Source organism: Tachyglossus aculeatus, chromosome 7, assembly GCF_015852505.1.
Source record: "Tachyglossus aculeatus isolate mTacAcu1 chromosome 7, mTacAcu1.pri, whole genome shotgun sequence".
NCBI lineage: Eukaryota > Metazoa > Chordata > Mammalia > Monotremata > Tachyglossidae > Tachyglossus > Tachyglossus aculeatus.
Genome location: NC_052072.1, coordinates 49,053,738 through 49,074,045, shown reverse-complemented (window position 1 = coordinate 49,074,045; position 20,308 = coordinate 49,053,738). Strand labels below are relative to the sequence as shown.

The following is a 20,308-nucleotide window of genomic DNA, read 5'->3' as shown; positions in this document are numbered from 1 at the left end:
AAGCATGCAGAGAAGCAGCATGGCTTAGTGGATAGAGCATAAGCCTGAAAGTCAGAAGGAGCTCAGTTCTAATTCTGGCTCTACCACTTGTCTATTATGTGACCTTAGGCAAGTCACTTAACTTCTCTATGCCTCAGTTACTCAACTGTAAAATGGGGATGAAGACATTGAGCCTTATGTGGGACACGGACCTGTATCCAGCCTGATCAGTTTGTATACATTCATTCATTCACTCACTCAATCATACTTATTGAGCATTTACTGTGTGCAAATCACTGTACTAAGCACTTGAGAGAGTACACTATAACAACAAATGGACATATTACTGTCCACGACAAGCTCACGGTCTAGATTTATATCTTCCCCAGTGCTTAGTACAGTGCCTGGCACATAATAAGCACTTAACAAACACTAAAAAAGTGCTCAATAACTACCATTGATTGATTGACAAGGCTCCTTGGAAACCAGACAGTTAATCTAAATGAAATGGAATGAGAACTGTGAGAGAACAGGGGTGGGATATTGATTTCTCAACATATATGACTTTCTTTCACAGCACAGCATAATCAGTACACTCAAGCAACCCAAATATTAGTTGAGAATGGTGGTACTTCACCTTTAGTAAGATTCCCCCAGTATGAAAACTACCATAACAATCCATCAATTGCATTCAATCATATTTATTGAGTGCTTACTGTGTGCAAAGCACAGTACTGAGCACTTGGAGTGCTTACTGTGTGCAAAGCACTGTACTAAGTGCTTGGAAGAGTACAACAGACTTGGTATATACATTCCCCCCGCCCCCGAGTCTAGAGGAGTGAGCTCTTGCAACCTGTAAGGTAGAGAAAAAGCATCAGACCATACAAACCTGGCAATCTAAACAGAAATGGTGATGTTCTGCCCCGACCTAGACTGTAAGTTCGTTGTGGGCAGGGAATGTGTCTGCTTATTGTTGTATCGTTCTCTCCCAAGCCCTTAGTTCAATGCTCTGCACTCAGTAAGCGTTCAATATACACGATTGAATGAATGAATGACACAAACAACATAGGCTTTGGGAGAATTGGAACACCAAGAGGAAGGAACAGAACTGGGCCCAGAATGCAGGTTGCAAATGTGACAGCAGAAGAGGGGACAAACTTTTAATGTTCCTGATATGAAAGGGATTGTCAGTCATACGTCAATCATAACTGCTACACTCAGACACAGAGTTAAAACCTCACGGTCAGTAGCATTACCTTTGAACCCTGAAAGTTATAGGAAGAGCTGTTTTTCACATAGGAAGATGATGCTACTGAAGGGGATACTATCCATGTGGGAATGACTGAAAAAGACTCCTGTGAGAAAACTCCACTTCTCCGTATTCGCATATAACCACCACCATGTTATTTGGTAAACACTTACTGTGTGTCAAACACTGTTCTAAGTGCTGGGGTAGATACAAGTTAATCACATTGGACACAGCCCCTGTCCCATATGGGGCTCATAGTCAAAGTAGAGGGGGAAGAGACATTTATAACTGATAATAATATTAATAATAATAATTATGACATTTGTTAAATGCTACGTATTTGTTAAGTGCTTAACAAATGTATGTACTAAGCACTGGGGTAAATATGAGAAAATTGGGTTAGACACAGTCCCTGTCCCACATGGGGCTCACGATCTTAATCCCCATTTTACAGACGACTGTGACAGTAACTGAGGCCGAGAAGTTAAGTGACTTACTCAAGGACACACAGCAGACGAGTGGCAGAGCCGGGATTAGAACCCATGTCCTTCTGACTCCGAGGCCAGTGCTTTCTCCAGGAGGCCACAACTGCTTCTCCTTTTGAAGGCTGTACCCTGTCAGCCCCCAACCTGACTAAAACCCAAGCCTCCTTTCCGCCTCTGAGCTCAGACTGAAAAGTTGGCGCCTGGATATCAATGGTCTCCGCTTGTCTACATCACTGCCTCATTCTGAACATACGAGGCCTTGTCCCTGCTCTCACGGAGTGTACATCTGCTTGGGAAGGTGTAATTATCCTTTGTCAAACACACACATTAGGCCAGTGCCACCTCTTCCCCTGCCAAAATGTGACACAAAACGCCAAGCTGACATTTCAGGGCTAATTTTTGCCCTCTATGATTTAGATTCAATTAAAAGGATGCAAATCCCCTTCCGTTGGCTGCCTCCCGAGTCCCTCTGGTCTCTTCGTCACATCACCCTCTCACTCGGAACCATTTGAGAATGTTTGAATGGGAGCTACTCTAGGCTGCTTATTTAGAGACCATTTTACCTCCAGTCTCTCTCGGCTGGTTTCATGGGGGATGCAAAGGGACAGAAGCCAGGGAAAACAGAAGATACAGAATGGGACCAGTGAGTTTTTTTCCCTTCCAGCCCCTTGGGGATCAAATCGTGCCCATCTCCCCACTTAACATTCCCCTCTCTCAAACTGAAGTGAAGGGTAAAGAGGCAAGGGAAAGGAGAGAGAAAGAGCAGGAAAATAAATCACTTCAAAACGTAGCTAAGTAACATCGGCAAATTGTAATGCAAATGGAACACAACCCCATTATGCCCTGGTGCAATAAATCCAGAACCTCTCAATGCTGGTAAATACAGGACTTCTGCAATGCAAAATAGATGTGTCCCAAATACAAACACCGCCATTGGTTGCTATTTTTATTTTTTATGGAGGCAGACAGCCAGATGGACGGCTGGCGAGAAGAGAACTTCAGAGAGCCTGCAGAGGCAAAGATACTCACCTCACACCAATGATGACCCATTTTGGAAGCTTTTAAAACATGGATGGCAACCAATAACCTATTCAGTCAGCAAACTCAATGCTAAAGAAGAGAGATGGGATACCTTTGTGAGCCTCTGAACCCGGGAAACAGATGGGCTTAGAAGAAAACCCTAACCACCCAGACAAGCACTGTTCTAAGCATTGGGGTAGATACAAGACAACCAGGTTGAACACAATCCATATATCACATGGATCTTACAGTCTTAATCCCCATTTCGCAGATGAGGTAACTCAGGCACAGAAAAGTTGACTCACCCAAGGACACATGGCAGACAAGTGGCATGACACAGTCCCTGTCCCATTCAGGGCTTACAGTCAGGTAGGAGGGGAATAGGTATTGAATCCCCATACTACAGTTGAGGAAACTGAGGCCCAGAGAAGTCAAATGACTTGCTTTTTACTTGTACATTTCTATCCTATTTATTTTATTTTGTTGGTATGTTTGGTTCTGTTCTCTGTCTCCCCCTTTTAGACTGTGAGCCCACTGTTGGGTAGGGACTGTCTCTATGTGTTGCCAATTTGTACTTCCCAAGCGCTTAGTACAGTGCTCTGCACATAGTATGCGCTCAATAAATACGATTGATTGATTGATTGATTGCCCAAGAACACACAGCAGACATGTGGTTGAGATGGGACTAGAATCCAGGTCCTCTGATTTCCAGGCCCTTTCATCTAGGCTACACTCCTTCTCCTTTCCTGGTCTCCTGCCTGTATTTGTGTGTGCTAACCAAGAATGCCTTAGACGCTAATTAAGCCTCTGTGTCCTTGAGTGACCATCCATGGTGAAGCAGCATGGCCTAGTGGAGAAAGCACGGGCTTGGAAGTCAGAGTCCTGGGTTCTAATCCCGCTCAACCACTTGCCTGCTGTGTGACTTTGGGCACTTCTCTGTGCCTGTTACCTCATCTGTAAAATGGGGATTAAGACTGTGAGCGCTATGTGGGATAGGGATGGCGTCCAACCTGATAAGGGGGATAGCAGTGCTCAACACATACTGCATCAGCTTCCTTTCTGACCTCCCAATCTTCTGCCTCTCCCTACTTCAGTTCGTACTCGGCTGCTCAGATTATCTTGTACAGAAACATTCTGGGTATGTCACCCCCTCCTCAAAAATCTCCAGTGGTTTCCTATTAACCCCTGTATCGAAAAAATAATTTCCTCACTATTGGCTTCAAAGCTCTCCATCACCTTGCCCCTTCTTACCTCACCTATCTTCTCTCCTTCATCTCAGCCCACACACTCCGCTCTTCTGGTGCTAACGTTCTCATTGTGCTTCGATCTCACCTGTCCCGCCGTCGACCCCTGGCCCATGTCCTTCTTCTGGCCTGGAACGCCCTCCCTCCTTAAATCCGGTAATCACTCTTCCTCCCTTCAAAGACCTACTGAAGGTTCACCTCATCCAAAAGGCCTTCCCTGACTAAGCACCCTTTTTCCTCAACTCCCACTCCCTTCCGCATCACCTCGACTCCCTTTGCTCTTTCCCCCCTCCCTGCCCCACAGCACTTAGAACATATTTACTATTCTATTTATCTTGTCAATGATGTGCATCTAGCTTTACTTCTACTTATTCTGATGACTTGACACCTGTCCACATGTTTTGTTTTGTTGTCTGTCTCCCCATTCTAGACTGTGAGCCCATTGTTGGGTAGGGATCGTCTCTATATGTTGCCAACTTGTACTTCCCAAGTGCTTAGTACAGTGTTCTGCACACAGTAAGCGCTCAATAAATACAACTGAGTGAATGAACGAATGAGTGCTTGACAAATACTATTACTATTATTATTATTATTATTACTTTCCTGTGTGTCCCAGCCTGAGGCTTGTAACTGTGGGTACATCTCCACATGACATCTGTGCATAAGCAAGTTCCTCTGTGACTGTATATTTGTGTCCTTCCCCATATGTGTGTGTTTCTCCTGTGTCTCCATTTGCTTCCCCTGCCTCCCCATCCCAGGCCAACACAAGTGTCTCAAAGGCACACACCATCTTTGTGAAATGAAAAACTGAGGAAAAATTCACCTCGAGGCTTCGTTCATTCTTTTTCTAGACAAACTTGGCAGTCAATTTTTCTTCCATTTTTCATTTCAAAACTCTGTGTGTCCGTTTGGAGTGCTTTATAGGCCGATAAATGGGGCATATTTATAGAGATTCTCTCTTTAACCTCAGTTTCTCTTTTCAAGTTTCAAATTTCCGGGGCCACTGTGAATGAAAACAGAAGCCCTTGTCAGCGGGAGTTCCCTGGCTTAGAGCCCTTTTGGAAAGATCTGACTGCACCCAATCTGTGTCCTTCTGATTTATAATGACTTCAGGTGGCCGCTAAGCAGCAAGGATAAGATGAGCTACGACTAGGCAGAAAATATCTTGATTGAGTTCAAATAGCCTTAGCAATTTTAATCTTGGAAAAAAAAAACACCTCAAAAGCATGTTCCTTCAAAGCAATTCAAAGATAAACCATTTCTTTCGCTGTTCTCCGTCAACCGTTAGCAGCACTCACAGTCCTGCCACTCAAACAGCAGCTCCAAAGTGTCCGCGCTATCGACACGCGACGGGCTCTGGCGAAGTAATTCACCAGCAGACCTGGACCACAACACAAAGCCATGACATACTGATTTAGGGACAAGTGCCCATTCGTGTTATGAACGGCTTCCTCGGCCAGCCTGAGGGGACAAGAAAGCTTTCTTACGGTAATAGGCTTCAGGCAACAGGCTTGTTTCTCCAAGGTTCCCTAAACCAAACGTTGTGAACACATAAGAAGCCTGCAGCCTTGCTCTCTTCATCTGCTGGACCAGGTTGAAGTTTTTTTTTTCAGTTGGACAAACGGTCACTATCAGAACAAGGAACTTTTCCCCTAATGATTCAGGAGAACAAACACCAGCCTAACATCAACCTACTTACGGAGCCCTGATCTCATCTTTCTCCCCACCGATCCCTTGTCCACATCCTCCCTCCTGCTTGGAACTGTACACAGAGTAAAACTGATTGATTTTTTTTTAATAGAAAATTTTCTTGTTTTAGTTTCACAAGATCCTTGAGAGGCTGGGAGGGGCACATATTACTTCAAATTGTCAGTAAGTAACATAGGGTACAGAAACATTCAGTGGTTTATCCGAAGTAATCCAGCCAAATTGGGTTTGGCAAAAGGAAGGATTTGAAACAAGGGTCCACATACCCAGCCTGATAGTTTTCCTCTAATCTAGATCTAGGCAACGCAATAGCCAAAGAACCCATTCCTCTCCCCTCAAACAGGAAAGCCATTTACGCCCTTCTAGGGTAGAAGTTTGGGGCAATCAGATTTCGGACCTATCTTTTTTGAGAGGCAACAAGTCATAGTGAAGATATCCTAGTCGTTCAGAACTAGAATAGCCTTTTTTTCATATGATGGTGCTCTGTATTGCTAATGAATGTGCCCTTAATCTTTCAAGGAGCTCAAAATACCTTCGCAAGACGATCTCATAAATCCTTACAATCTTCCACAAGGCTGGTAATGGACAGGCAGGCTGATTCCATTTTTACAGATGGAGAAAATAAAGCACAGAGAAGTGAAGTAACTTCCCCAAGGTCACACAGGGATTTGGGGACGGAGCTGGAAATAGAACACTTTCTTACTGATTCTCATCTTATCACTCTGTCCCCTATACCGAGCTTTCTCTTAGCACAGAGCCCTCTGAGATTTCCAATTGTATGGTGCCGACTGTTTTTTTTTTAAAAAGAAGATGATGATGATAATGACATCCATGCTGTTATGCTCAAGGCAGCAGTCGAGTTCCAGCTGAGATCAACCCCGTTCGATCTGGCTGGAGGCCCAGGACTCGGATAGAAAAGGTGCAGTTAGAGTCAGGAGTGTTAAGAAGCATCTTCATTGCTGGTTTGATATCAAGAGGGAGCCAAAAGCAAGGTGGGTACAATCAAACACATTTATTTAATAACAGGGCGAACGGAGCAGCAGGGGTAACAGAAGAGGAGCAAGTGAACAGACAGCACGATATAGTCGAACAAGTCATAACAAAAGGAAAACATGATGAATTCCCAAGTTCTGAGCCAGCCCACTTAGCTCAATGTTTTCTGTAGAATGTGGGCAACATCTCATATCTAAATATACCAGAGGGCTTCCTGCTGATATCGGTATCGCAAGACACATACACATAGCCACTTCGCCACCACAATTTTCTTCAGATGGTGGCAGCCAGTCAGACTAATCCTACGTCAGGGTCTTCTGTTCCCCGGGTCCCTCGTGCTGGTGTGGGGTAGAACTCAATTATTATTATACCCACCCCATCACCTTCATCCGCCCCTCCGAGGAGCATTCCACAAAGACTCTCATTTAGTTCTTGGATTATAACTGTGATATTTCTTAAGGGCTGACAGTCTGTCAAGTATTGTACTAAGCCCTCGGGTAATAATTGTAATATTTGTCTAGTGCTTACAATGTGTCAAGCACTTTACTAAGCATGAGGATAGATACAAGATAATCAAGAGAAGCTGCGTAGCCTGGTGAATAGAGTAGGGGCCTAGGAGTCAGAAGGACCTAGTTTCTAATGCCATCTGCCACTTGTCTGCTGTGTGACCTTGGACAAGTCACTTAACTTCTCTCGGGCTCAATTACCTCACCTCTAAAATGGGAATTAAAACATGTCCAAGACTGAACTCCTTGTCTTTCCTCCCAAACCCTGCCCTCTCCCTGACTTTCCCATCACTGTTGACGGCACTACCATCCTTCTCGTCTCACAAGCCCGCAACCTTGGTGTCATCCTCGACTCTCATCCTCGACTCCGCTCTCTCGTTCACCCCTCACATCCAAGCCGTCTCACCTCCGCAACATTGCCAAGATCCGCCCTTTCCTCTCCATCCAAACCGCTACCCTGCTCATTCAAGCTCTCATCCTATCCCGTCTGGATTACTGTATCAGCCTCCTCTCCAATCTCCCATCCGCCTGTCTCTCCCCACTTCAATCCATACTTCACGCCGCTGTCTGGATTGTCTTTGTCCAGAAACGCTCTGGGCATGTTACTCCCCTCCTCAAAAATCTCCAGTGGCTACCTATCAACCTGCACATCAGGCAGAAACTCCTCACACTCGGCTTCAAGGCTGTCCATCACCTCGCCCCCTCCTACCTCACCTCCCTTCTCTCCTTCTCCAGCCCAGCCCGCACCCTCCACTCCTCCGCCACTAACCTCCTCACTGTGACTCGTTCTCGCCTGTCCCGCCATCGACCCCCGGCCCACGTCATACCCCTGGCCTGGAATGCCCTCCCTCTGCCCATCCGCCAAGCTAGCCCTCTTCCTCCCTTCAAGGCCCTACTGAGAGCTCACCTCCTCCAGGAGGCCTTCCCAGACTGAGCCCCCTCCTTCCTCTCCCCCTCCACCCTCTCTCTATCCTCCCCGCCTTACCTCCATCCCTTCCCCACAGCACCTGTATATATGTTTGTATGTATTTATTACTCTATTTTACTTGTACATATTCTATTTATTTATTTTATTTTGTTAATATGTTTTGTTTTGTTCTCTGTCTCCCCCTTCTAGACTGTGAGCCCACTGTTGCGTAGGGACCGTCTCTATATGTTGCCAACCTGTACTTCCCAAGCACTTAGTACAGTGCTCTGCACACAGTAAGTGCTCAATAAATACGATTGAGTGAATGAATGAATGAAAACTGTGAGACATAGATGGTGCCAACCTGATTAGCCTGTAATAATAATAATAACAATGGTATTTATTAAGCACTTACTATGTGCAAAGCACTGTTCTAAATGCTGGGGAGGTTACAAGGTGATCAGGTTGTCCCACGGGGGGCTCACAGTCTTAATCCCCATTTTACACATGAGGTAACTGAGGCACAGAGAAGTTAAGTGACTTGCCCAAGGTCACACAGCTGACAAGTGGCAGAGCCGGGATTTGAATCCATGACCTCTGACTCCAAAGCCCGTGCTCGTTCCACTGAGCCAGGTAGTGCAGTGCCTGGCACACAGTAAGCACTTAAACACGTTTACTTAAAAAAAAATTGAACACAGTCCCTGTACCACACGGGACTTACAATCTAAGGAGGAAGGAGAACAGGTATGGAATACCCATTTTTCAGATAAGGAAACTGAGGCACAGAAAAGTGAAGCAACTTGCCCAAGGTCACACAGCATACAGATGACAGAGCAGGACCCTGGGAGATCTAGGTTCTAATCCCCGCTCTGTCACTTGTCCATTGTGTGACCACGGGCAAGTCACTGTGCCTCTGCTATCTCATCTGTAAAATGGGGATAAAATACCTGGCCTCTCTCCCTTCTTCCACTGTGAGTTCTATAAGGAATAGGGACTGTGCCAAATTAATTATCTTGTATCTACCCTGGGGTTTGGCACATAATAACAATTATAGTGACATGTGTTAAATGCTTACTATGTGTAAAACACTGTTCCAAGGACAGGGGTAGATAAAACATACAGAGATCAGACACTCCTGCCCCACAAGAGGCTAATCTAAGGAAGAGGTAAATAAGCACCGAATAAATACCATATTGGTATAATGAATATCTTACACTTTTCCTCAATCAATCAATCGTATTTATTGAGCGCTTACTGTGTGCAGAGCACTGTACTAAGCACTTGGGAAGTACAAGTTGGCAACTCAAATAAACCATTACCCAACATCACCTACCTCTTACATGGTGAGCCCTGTGTGCTACAGGGACTGATTCTCTTTCACCTACGCCAGCATTATCTTGTCTCTAAACTGTAAGCCTATTGTGGGCAGGGAACGTGTTTACCAACTGCTTAGTACAGATCTCTGCACATAATAAGCTCTGGATCAATGCCACACACCAAAAAACAAACAACAACAACAAAAAAAAAACCACTCTGGTATCTCCACTTTGGTTTATATGTCAGAAAAGATAGATTCAAAGTCTGATAATCTCATACTTTTACTCTGGGAGGTCTTTAATGGTTCCTATGTTTGAAGGGTGGTGACTGGGGGTTTTGAAACTGTATTGCCTAGACTTAGTCCCATAGAGGCAATCAATCAATCGTATTTATTGAGCGCTTACTGTGTGCAGAGCACTGTACTAAGTGCTTAGGAAGTACAAGTTGGCAACATATAGAGACAGTCCCTACCCAACAGTGGGCTCACAGGCAATATGATTAAGGGAAAGTTACTGGGCTGGGTGTAAGGAGCGTGGAAGTTCCTGCTCTGTCATCCAGCCAAATGTTAAATTGTACTGTGTCTTCCTCCACAATCCCTCTTGGATCTGTCCCTTGCACTCCACTTAAATTGCTATGACTTCAGTCCAAGCTCTGCTCATATCATTTTAGACTGCTGCATCAGCCTCCTCGCCAGCCTCTCTGCTTCCAGCCTCTTCCCCACTTCGGTTCACATTCTATGCTGCTGCACAAATCTTTCTGCAGCATTGCTCTGCATCCATTTCTCCACTCCTAAAAAAAACCCCATTGGCTACCCATTTCCCTCTGCACAAAGCTGAAACTTATTATCATTGACTTCAAGGTTATCCACCAACTCTCTCCACCTCACATTACTGACTCACTTCAGCTCACACTCTTTGTTCCATCCAAGCTCACCTAATAACTTGACCTTTGTCCCAGCTCATCTGCTACTCCCCAGCTCACACTCCTCTACCCAATAATAATAACAATAAAAATAATGTCATTTATTAAGCGCTTACTATGTGCAAAGCCCTGTTCTAAGCGCTGGGGAGGTTACAAGGTGATCAGGTTGTCCCATGTGGGGCTTACAGTCTTAAGCCCCATTTTACAGATGAGGTAACAGGCACAGAGAAGTGACTTGCCCAAAGTCATACAGCTGACAATTGGCGGAGCCGGGATTTGAACTCATAACCTCTGACTCCAAAGACCGTGCTCTTTCCACTGAGCCATGCTGTTTCAATCCAACCTCACCTTCATTCATTCTTTCAATTGTATTTGTTGAGCATTCACTGTGTGCAGAGCACTGTACTAAGCGCTTGGGAGAGTACAAAATAAACGAACAGACACATAACCTGCTCACAACGAGCTTACAGTTTAACCGTACCTTTGTCATGACTCGCTCTGGTCTGCTTCCTTCTTGCTCACCCTCTTCTCCCTGCCTGGAGCTCCCTCTCCCACCAAATCCACTAGAAGCCAGCTGTCTCAGCCTTTAAAGCCCTCCTAAAATCAATCAATCAATCAATCATATTTATTGAGCGCTTACTGTGTGCAGAGCACTGTACTAAGCGCTTGGGAAGTACAAGTTAAAAACCCAAAAACCCCACCTCCTCCAGTAAGTCTTACCCAAATAATCAAAAATATGTCATTTGCGTCGGAGCAACATCCACACTTACCACTTGCGTGCTTTAACTGCTGAGAGTTGCGTGGCCCTGCTGAGAGCTCACCTCCTCCAGGAGGCCTTCCCAGACTGAGCCCCTTCCTTCCTCTCCCCCTCATCTCCCTCTCCATCCCCCCATCTAACCTCCTTCCCTTCCCCACAGCACCTGTATATATGTATATATGGTTGTACATATTTATTACTCTATTTATTTATTTATTTATTTATTTATTTATTTTATTTGTACATTTCTATCCTATTTATTTTATTTTGTTGGTATGTTTGGTTCTGTTCTCTGTCTCCCCTTTTTAGACTGTGAGCCCACTGTTGGGTAGGGACTGTCTCTATGTGTTGCCAATTTGTACTTCCCAAGCGCTTAGTACAGTGCTCTGCACATAGTAAGCGCTCAATAAATACGATTGATTGATTGATTTAACTCTATCCTAAGCATTTGTGTACATACGTATACTTTAGAGAGGCAGCATGGCCTAATGAATAGAGCACGGGCTTGGGAGTCGTGAGGATCTGGGTTCTAATCTTGGTTCCACCACTTGTCCCCTGTGTGACCTTGGATAAGTCACTTCACTTCACCCTCATCCGTAAAATGGAGATTGAGACATGTGGGATGGACACTGTGTCCAACCTAATTAGCTCGCATCTTCCCTTGTGCTTAGTACAGTGCCTGACACAATGTAAGCACTGAACAAATACCACACTATTTACATATTAATCAGTAAATTTATTTGCTTAACAGCTTGATAGCACCTTGATAGCAAATGAATGGCGTTTATTGAGTACTTACTCTGTGCAGAGCACTGTTCTAAGAGCTTGATATATTTGTAGTACTTCCTTGTGTCACACCTGTTCTTCCTCCAACGTTTACTATCTATAATTGCCTGTCTCCCTCCAACATAATGTATTCTCCTTCAGTATGAGGAATGTGTATCTTGTAACTTCTGTATTCCCCCAAACACTTTGTTCAGTGTTTAGTCATCAGTAGTGCTCAATAAATGCCATCAATTGCTTGATGCCCTTTAGCTATTGCCACACATTGGCTCAATGGCTTATGGATGGCTGAAGCATTCCCATATCACAACCGACAGCTCAGAACCCGTGATCATAAAATTGTCTTTTGGATTATTTGTCCTTCTCCTTTCCCACCTGCTAATTTTCAGCCTTCTCCCTCAAGCTTGAGGTTTTCCTGCAATTTCCTTCATGATATTCCACCAACCCAAAGGCCTTAATGTTACCAACTGCAAACTTTCAATTTCCCTGAGAATTCCCTCTTCCAGATCACTTATGAATATGTTAAAGAAAACTAGTCCTAGCACAGATCCTTGTGGGACCTCATATTTACACTTCCATATCCTGAGAAGTAGTTATTATCCCTAGCTTTTCTTTCCTTTCCTTTATTTGGTTTTCTATCCATGACAGAACATTATCTTCAATTCCTTTTTGTAAAAGCTTCTGTGTGAGGAACTCTGTCAAAGACCTTCGGAAAAATCAAATTATATTATGTCCGGCTGCTCCAGAGCAGGGTCCAGGATTTTTTTTTTCATGTCTTTGGAACACAGCAAATAGCTGTGCCCAAGGTAAGAAATCAATTAATGCTACTAACCTTGGCTTCGCTGACACTATCCTCTCCTGGTTCTCCGAACTCACTGGTCACTCCTTTTCAGTCCCTTTTGTGGACTCCTCCTCTGTCTCTCACCTTCTGACAGTGGAGGCCCCTCGAGCTTCAGTTCTGTTCCCCCTTCTATTCTCCACCTACACCCACTCCCTTGGAGGACTAATTTGCTCCCATAACCTCAATACCATCTCTACATGGATGATTCCCAAATCTGCCTCTGCCTTATCTGCAATCTTGCAATTCCTCCTGCCTTCAGGACATCTCTCCTTGGATAGCCCGTTGACACCTCAAACTTAACATGTACATAACAAATCTCATCTTCCCAAACCAAACCCTTCCCATTACTGTAGACAACTCCACTATCCTCCCTGCCTCACAAAGCCCATTATCCTTGGCATTACCCTTGACTTCTCTCTCACATTTAACCCACATACTCCATCTGTTACTAAATTATGTCGGTCCTGCCTTCATAACATTGCTAAAATCCACCATTTTCTCTCCATCCAAATTGTTACTATGCTGTTCCAAGCACTCATTACAGCCCACATTGACTACTGTATCAACCTCCTCACTGACCTCCCTGCCTTCTGTCTCTCCCCACTTCACTCCACACTTCACTCGGCTGCCCAGATCATTTTTCTGAAAAACTGTTCGATCCCTGTTTCCCCACTCCTCAAGAATCTCCACTGGCTGCTCATCCACCTCCCCCTCAAAGAGAAATTCCTTGCCATCGGCTTTAAATAACTCAATCAGCTTGGCCCCCACCTACTTTACTTCTCTGATTTCCTATTTCAACCCAGCCCACAGATTTTGCTCCTTCAATGACAACCTAATCTCTGTACCTCAATCTTATCTATCTTACTGCCCAGGAGGAGGAGGAGGAGAAGAAGAAGAAAGACAAAGAAGAAAGAAGAGAGAAGAGACATTCACTGCTTACTATGTAGGAATTGCTAAGTAGGAAGGAGGATAAGTACTGAACCCATATTTTATGGATGATGAAATGGAGGAACAGAGAAATTAAGTGACTTGCCCAACATCACACAGCAGGTAAATGGCAGAGCCAGAACCCAGGTCCTATGACTCCCAAGCCTATGCTCTTCTCACTAGGCTATGATCTGCCTCAAATGAACTGGAGAAATACACCCTCAATTCCCCTTCAAGACATATACTGTAGCTTGCTACAGCACTTAGAAAAACAAAGACAATCAATCAATCAATTGTATTTACTGAGCCCTTATTAAGCACTTGGGAGAGTACTATATAACAGTGAATATATATATATATATATATATATATATAACATATATATAACATATAATATATATATAACTATATAACAGTACCAATATAACAGAATTGGTAGACATGTTGCCTGCCCACAATGAGCTCACAGTCTACAGAACAAAGTTACAGTCTGGAGAATTAGTTTATAGTCGTGAGTCTAGAGACTCAAAACTCTGAACACCCCGGCACATACTGTGAAAGACCACCTCTCCAATCAAACCATCCCTTCCAGAGTCACTGCTTTCCTAAACCAAAATATTCTTGCGTTTGACTTCATTAAAAAAAGGTTGTCCTCTTCTACTTAGGCCCAAGCAAATGTGTGCAAAATAGCAGTGCCCTGGGGAGGAGAGACTATGATCTTCCAATGTCACACTAGCCGCAGGGAAAGATCCTCCGCAAATTAGTTTAGTTTCGGCACACCACATGGTCCAGAACCCTACAGGAAGGATCCATAAGGCTGAACAGCAGATGAACAGACTGTGTATCTATCAAAACCAGATCCTTTCTTCAAGGAGAAACAAATAAGTAGAATACCTCCCCCACTAAGAAAATACAAAGTACCCAGGGCAGGATGGCTTAGTTTCGGCCCCAGGTTATTGTTTGGATCAGACTTTCTGCAGGGAGGATCCAAAAATGACAATCTTCCGCTGGGGACTTTTGCTTTTCCTTATGAAACAAGCTAGTGGTTTCAGTTATACAAATACTGACAGGCAGACCAGAATAGGCTGGTACAGAAATTCCTCTCTCACCTTGTCTTCTCCCTACCCCCCTCCAGTACACACATCTTTTCTCTGTAAATCGTTGCTTTTACAGTGTTGCTAGCCACCACTGGTTCAGACATTTAAAATCCAAGTACTGACACAAAACTCTTACATGACCTATAAATTCTCTAGGTTTAAAGCTTCTTATAAACAAAACCACTCAATAATTATGACTTCCCCAAGTCCAAGTAAAAGATTTCCACTGGTTAAAGAGGCGCTTTCAAATAGACTTCCTCAATGAACAAACTTGAATTTAAACATCCCAAAAAGGTGTCATAACACCACTCAATTTCATTTAAAGTTCCTTCCGCAAAGTGGATTAACAAATCAATCCTGGTTTTCAGAGGAATTGATGTAACGCCTGACATCTCATCCATTTCAGCTTTTGCTGGTCTTCTAGGTCATGTGTTGGGAGCATGGTCAGGGTTGAATGGGATTGTCTCTGTTGCTGTATTGTACTTTCCAATCGCTTAGTACAGTGTTCTGCACACAGTAAGCGCTCAATAAATACAACAGTGAATAAATGAAATGGAACAGTAATAATTATCAGGGCACTAAAATAAGCAATGTCAGTTTCCCACTGTTGGAAGTCAGGGAAGTGAGAGCCATTGCTAAATTGAAAGGAATGTTATGGTTTCAAAGTGGGTATATCTTCGCAGTAGGACAACCTTTCACCAAATATGTGGGTTCAGTCAACTGTTTTTATTAAGTGCTTACAGTGTGCACAGCACTGTGCTAAGCACTTGGGAGAGTACAACAATAAACAAACATATTCCCTGCCCACAACGAGCTTGGCCAATAGGCCTTCACTCACTCACTCAATAAATCCATGGTATTTATCGATCACTTACTATGTGCAGAGCACTATACTAAGTGCTCGAGGGAGTACAATTCAACAGAAATAGCAGACATTTTCCCTGCCCATAACGAGCTCTTAGTTGATCATATCATCACCTGAAATCAAAACAATTAAAAGGAAAAGGGACCAAAGTGTGACGTCTTTCCCCACAGAACCGGAATGAAAACCTTCTGCATATTATCCCCACGCCATAACGCAGCGACTGAAGCAAATCTCTTAAGTCGATAAAGCTTTTGGCTAATGTGGTGGGTGACAAACTTTTGCATTTCACGCACTTCTATCTTTCTTTGATTTAGTTCAGTTGACCCAAGACAAGTCATAAAAGGTATACAAGGAAGTCTGAAACAGGATATCGGTCTTTAAAAATACTGTCAGGAACAATTATCATCATTTCAGTGACAGCACAAAGGAATGGAAGAAACACTTACATGAGACTGTGTGATACCTCTCTTGCTCTTTGGGTAGGTACGACTTGTAACTGTTCTGCAAAAGATAGAAAAATGTAAGTTGTGATGGTACATCTGAGGTGAGAATACACTCAGTAAAGCCAGAAGCTTCAGATTGTTAACTTGATCATATCACCTCCTGAGATGTTACCTTTCTCCCCATATCATTAAAACAAGTTACCCACTAGAAAACACAGCAAATCTGTTTTACTCAACATGAGTTGTAATAGTACTAGTATTTATTCAGCACTTACTGTGCACAGTGCACTGTACTACGTGTTGGGAGGTGGGAATCAATCAGTCAATCATATTTATTGAGTGCTCACTGTGTGCAAAGTACTGCCAGACATTGATCTATATGATTATTGATTATATGTTGCCAACTTGTACTTCCCAAGCGCTTAGTACAGTGCTCTGCACACAGTAAGTGCTCAATAAATACGATTGATTGATTGATTGATCATATCCCTTGGGGGGGCTCATAATCTATGAAAAAGGCTTGGGGAGGGGGCTGGAGATGGCCACATCAGGAGCAGTAAAACAACAAATACTGAAATAGCATAAAAGATGAGGACAGATACCCAATATACATGAAATAAAAATGAAAGTCTGAAGAGTGCTGTGACTGCTGGAGGATGGCAGGCTCCCCGTGATTCAGACTCCATGATCCTCCGTAGCCACAACAGCCACAGCTCCTGCAGCTTCCAGTAACGGAGGTGACTGTCTCCCCCAGAACTAGACCGCAGAGAATAAACAGGTGGGAATTACCCCTTGAAGGGCTCGTAATCAAAGACTCTAAGTGGGGATATTTATTGAGCACTTACTGAGTGCAAAGCCCAGTATTGAGCACTGGGAAATCATGCATTGGTGGGAATTCTAATGCCAACTTCTCACTGCACCTCGATCTTGTCTATTTCGCGACCAACCCATGTCCTGCTTCTGGCCTGGAATGCCATCCCTCCTCAAATCCAACCGACAGTCACTCTACCCTCCTTCAAATCTTATGCGCTTAGAACAGTGCTACAACACTTAGAACAGTGCTTTGCACATAGTAAGCGCTTAACAAATGCTATCATTATTATTATTATTATTGAAGGCATGTCTCCTCCAAGAGGCCTTCCCTAAGTCATCCTTTCCTCTTCTCCCACTCCCTTCTGCATCACCCTGACTTGCTCACTTTACTCATCCCCCCTCCTAGCCCCACAGCACTTATGTACATAGCTGTAATTTATTTATTTCTATTAATGTCTGTCTCCCCCTCTAGACTGTAAGCTTTTTGTGGGCATGGAATGTGAATGTTAATTGTATACTGCACTCCCCAAGAGCTTAGAACAGTGCTCTGCACACAGTAAGCACTCAATAAATATGATTGAATTAATGAATTAGACACAGTCCCTGACCCTAGAGTGTCTCACGAAGTATAACAGAAGGGAGAGGAGACTGGCAAACCAACACATCAGGCAAGATGAAACACTGAAAACCCCTAAATAAGATAAAGATGACTACTCCCAAAGTCAAAGCAAATAGTGTGTCCTTGTGGAAAGAGCACAGGCCTGGTATTCAGGGGACCTAGGTTTCAATCCTGACTCTAAAACCTACCCGCCACATGGTACTCAAACACTTCCTCTAAAGAATACTGATACATTCTTAATAATAATAACAACTGTGGTATTTCTTAAGCACTTACTATATGCCAAGCACTGTACTAAGCACTGGGGTAGTTGCAAGGTAATTGGATTGGAAACAGTCACTATCCTACATTGGGCTCACAGTCTTAATTCTCAAGTCATTTACAGTGAAGTGACTTGCCCAAGGTCACACAGCAAACTCTTATTACTTCCTCATCAAGTAACAGTAATGATGGTATGTATTAAGTATGAATTAAGCACCTTCTAGGTGCTAAAATTGGGAACTCAGTCTAAGAGGAAGGGTGAACAGGTATATTTTATCCCCAGTTTACAGATGAGGAAATTGAGGCAGAGAGCGAATAAGTGACTTGCCCAAATTCCAACAGCAGGCAAGTGTGGGGAGCTGGGACTAGAATCCGGGTCTTTAGTGCCCTATCCTCTAGGCTGTGCTGCCTGCATTTTATTGTCTATTTTCCCTCCCTCCCCGCAACAAGATTATAAACTCCCAGAGGGCAGGGGTCAAGGCTACGAATTCTACCATACTCTCCCTAGTATAATACTCTGCAATAATAATAATAATAATAATGGCATTTATTAAGCGCTTACTATGTGCAAAGCACTGTTCTAAGCACTGGGGAGGTTACAAGGTGATCAGGTTATCCCACGGGGGGCTCACAATAATAATAATAATGGCATTTCTTAAGCGCTTACTATGTGTAAAGCACTGTTCTGAGCGCTGGGAGGTTACAAGGTGATCAGGTTATCCCACAGGGGGCTCACAGTCTTAACCCCCATTTTACAGATGAAGGAACTGAGGCACAGAGAAGTTAAGTGACTTGTCCAAGGTCACACAGCAGGCAATTGGCGGAGCCAGGATTTGAACAGGTGACCTCCGACTCCAAAGCCTGGGCTCTTTCCACTGAGCCACGTTGCTTCTTTAAACACTTTTTACTCTGTAAACAGTAGGCTCTCAAATACTACTGATTGATTAGGGTATCTCATGTGTACTTACTGCACACAGACACTCAGGATTACTTACGTCAAGTGATATGGGCTAAAGTAGCAGTGATAGTATTTATTGAGCATCTACTGGATGCAATGAACTGTATTTAAATGCCTGGGAAAATACAATAAATGAGGAACTGAAGACCAGAATTGTGCTAGAAGAACAGGGATAAAAATGATAATTACATTATGTATTACACAACTTCTACGTGCCTAACATCGTGATACGTGCTTGGACAGGTACAAGACAAATCAAATCAAACACAGTCCTAGTCCCACACAGGGCTCACAATCTAAGTGGGGATATTAGGTATCCTATTTCCATTCTACATATGAGGAAACTGAGACACCAAGAGGTTAAAGGACTTATCCAAGGTCACACAGATGGTTCTAGCTCTACCACTGGCCAGAACCGGAGTGTTCTGATTTCTGACCCCCCTGCACTTCCCACTAGGCCAGATTATCTACTTCCCAGCACAGGTTTCCTTGGTTAAAGCATTCCCAGGGGATTTCACAATTTGAGCCTTTAGACACGTGATATTCACCCCACTCTAAATCCCGCAATATTTACAAACATAACCTGAATTTATTTATGTTCACGTGTTTCCCCTTCTAGACTGTGAGTCCTTGGAGGGTAGGAAACATGCCGACCAACTCTGCTGTAAGGTACTCTCCCAAGAACCTAGTACAGTTCAATAAATATCACTGATTTCAATCGGTAAAGTTTGGAGCAGCAGTGCAGCCTAATAGAAAGAGCATGGGCCTCAGAGTCAAAAAACATGGGTTCTAATCCCTGCTCTGCCAGCTGTCTGCTGAGAGACCTTAGGAAAGTCGCTTAAGCGCTCAGTGCCTCAGTTTCCTCATCTGCACAGTGGGGATTCAATACTGGTTCTCTCCCATCCTCCAGTTTGTTTGTTTTTTTATGATATTTGTTAAGTGCTTACTATGTGCCAGGAGCTGGACTAAGCACTGGTGTAGACAAGCTAATCAGGTTGGACATAGTCCCTGTCCTACATGGGGCTCACAGCCCTAATCCCCATTTTATACATGAACTAACTGAGGCACAGAGAAGTAAAGTGATTTGCCCAAGATGACCCAGCAGACAAGTGGCAGAGCTGGGATTATTCATTCATTCATTCATTCATTCATTCAATCGTATTTATTGAGCGCTTACTGTGTGCAGAGCACTGTACTAAGCACTTGGGGAGGACAAGTCGGCAATATATAGAGACGGTCCCTACCCAACAACGGGCTCACAGTCTAGAAGGGGGAGACAGACGACAAAACATGTGGACAGGTGAGCCCACTGTTGGGTAGGGATCGTCTCTACACGTTGCCAACTTGTACTTCCCAAGCGCTTAGCACAGTGCTCTGCACACAGTAAGCGCTCAATAAATACGACTGATTGATTGACAGGTGTCAAGTCATCAGAATAAATAGAAGTAAAGCTAGATGCACATCATTAACAAAATAAATAGAATGGTAAATGTGTACAAGTAAGAGTAATAAATCTGTACAAAAATATATACAGGTGCTGTAGGGAGGGGAAGGAGGTAGGGCGAAGGGGATGGGGAGGGGGAGAGGAAAAAGGGGGCTCAGCTCCTCTGCCTCTC

General features: G+C 43.8%; 1 protein-coding gene across 15 annotated transcripts in view; it reads right to left on the bottom strand.

Annotated features, from left to right (window-relative positions):
- The window catches only part of PCBP3 (poly(rC) binding protein 3), a 315,198-nt gene that overhangs the window by 255,247 nt on the left and 39,643 nt on the right, over positions 1 to 20,308 (bottom strand). For all 15 annotated transcript variants that reach the window (XR_005451832.1, XM_038748846.1, XM_038748847.1 and 12 more), the window contains one exon: positions 16,045 to 16,099. The gene's annotated coding sequence lies outside the window, so the exon portion shown is untranslated. Of the gene's footprint in view, positions 1 to 16,044; positions 16,100 to 20,308 lie in introns of those variants that run through there.